Raw genomic sequence first — 1,747 nt, 5'->3', positions numbered from 1 at the left:
GTAAACAACAACAACCCAGCTTTGTTGTGTATGTAACCATAGGGATTTGTGATGTCACCTAGAACCTTCACAGCAGCGACAGCTTTATGAGGAGCATCAGCACTGCTCTGCCTGAGCAGAACCATCACCGCCATAGGTTGTCAAATAACCCGGATTTAACCCACACAGGTAAGTCCAATGGGGTGCAGGCATGTCCTCTATGCTTACAGCTTCCCGTGGGTGTTGGTTTGATACCGTTTGGGGACAGCCAAGGAGGCATCTGCAGGCAACAAAGGTAGGTGTGTGCTTGTGTGTGTGTTTCCTATGCAGATCCTAAGCCCAGTGTCACATGCAAGTAGGAGGAGTAAGAAGGGTTCCTGGCAAATCCGGGTTATGGATTGCATTTAAAAAGGCCCCGTGGGAGTGCAATGGGCCCCTGTCTTGCTGCTTAGCAATAATGGTATGGGTTTAGGTTCTGCTGTGTGTACTGGTGGTTGACTGCCCCCCAGCCCAGAGTGTGCATGGAAAATTGTCTGGCAGCCTCCCTGACAGCAAGCAGTGATAGTGCCCATGAAGGGGACCTTGTTGGGCCCGCCCCTTTCACGGTTATCGCTTCTCGGCCTTTTGGCTAAGATCAAGTGTAGTATCTGTTCTTATCAGTTTAATATCTGATACGTCCCCTATCTGGGGACCATATATTAAATGGATTTTTGAGAACGGGGGCCGATTTCGAAGCTTGCTTCCGTCGCCCTATGCATTGACCCGATATGGCAGTATCTTCGGGTACAGTGCACCACCCCCTTACAGGGTTAAAAAGAAAGATTCCTACTTTCATTGCTACCTGCTTGCTGGCTAGCCAGCTAGCCAGCCCTGTGGGCCTTGCTGCTGCTGCAGCCAAAAAACAAAAGGTGGTGCTGCTGCTGCTTCTGCTGCTTCTGCTTCTGCTTGTGTCTGGCCCCTGTTGGAGCGTCCAGGCACAGGACTTCTGCTGCTGCTGACTAAATGGCCTCCTTAATTGGATCATTTGAGTAGCCAGCACACCTGTGCAGGTAGGGCATGACATGATAGGCAGCTGCCTTGATAGCGGGTGGGTGCTGAATGTTCCTAATTGACAAAATAAGATTAATGCTTATGAAGAAATATAAAATCTCATCCCTTCCCCAATATCGCGCCACACCCCTACCCCTTAATTCCCTGGTTGAACGTGATGGACATATGTCTTTTTTCGACCGTACTAACTATGTAACTATGTAACATAACATGGGGGGGGGGGGGGGGGGGGGTCTCCTGGCTGTTCACACAGGTGTGTCATTGCTGTACATTGACCATGCATTGCTTCTGTGGTATTGCAAAGGCAAAGACAAATGCTTCCAGCCATCCATTGCACTAATGGATTGGTCATCAGCTGGCTGTCTATGTCCCGCATCAATATAGACCAAAGTACAGAGGGTTAGGCTATGCTATTGTGCACCTACCTGATGCATCAGAAGGTGCGAGGCCCTTGCTAAATTCTGTGCACAGACTTTGAGATCTATGCTTTAGACTGTATCTAAACCTGCTCCAACATGGACTGACATTCTGGCCTACTTTCAGCCGATGCGACTTGTCTGTCGCTGAACAGTCGCTTTTTATGTATTCAGCACCTATGTATAATGTTGTAAAAATGCTCTAGAAGCTAAAGTCGCAGAAATGTCACACATATTTGGCCTGCAACTTTCTGTGCGACAAATTCAGACAGGAAAAATCAGTATAAATCCTTAGAAAATTA

The 1,747-nt window shown here is 48.1% G+C and overlaps 1 non-coding gene across 1 annotated transcript; it reads left to right on the top strand.

Annotated features, from left to right (window-relative positions):
- Positions 1 to 587: 587 nt before the first annotated feature.
- On the top strand, positions 588 to 778 carry LOC130327120 (U2 spliceosomal RNA). The gene has a single exon (XR_008871610.1). It is a non-coding gene; the product is annotated as a U2 spliceosomal RNA (small nuclear RNA).
- Positions 779 to 1,747: the final 969 nt, after the last annotated feature.

Source organism: Hyla sarda, unplaced genomic scaffold (genome assembly GCF_029499605.1).
Source record: "Hyla sarda isolate aHylSar1 unplaced genomic scaffold, aHylSar1.hap1 scaffold_2927, whole genome shotgun sequence".
Classification (NCBI taxonomy): domain Eukaryota; kingdom Metazoa; phylum Chordata; class Amphibia; order Anura; family Hylidae; genus Hyla; species Hyla sarda.
The sequence above is the reverse complement of the archived record's forward strand: the minus strand, read 5'-3'. Positions and strand labels throughout refer to the sequence as shown.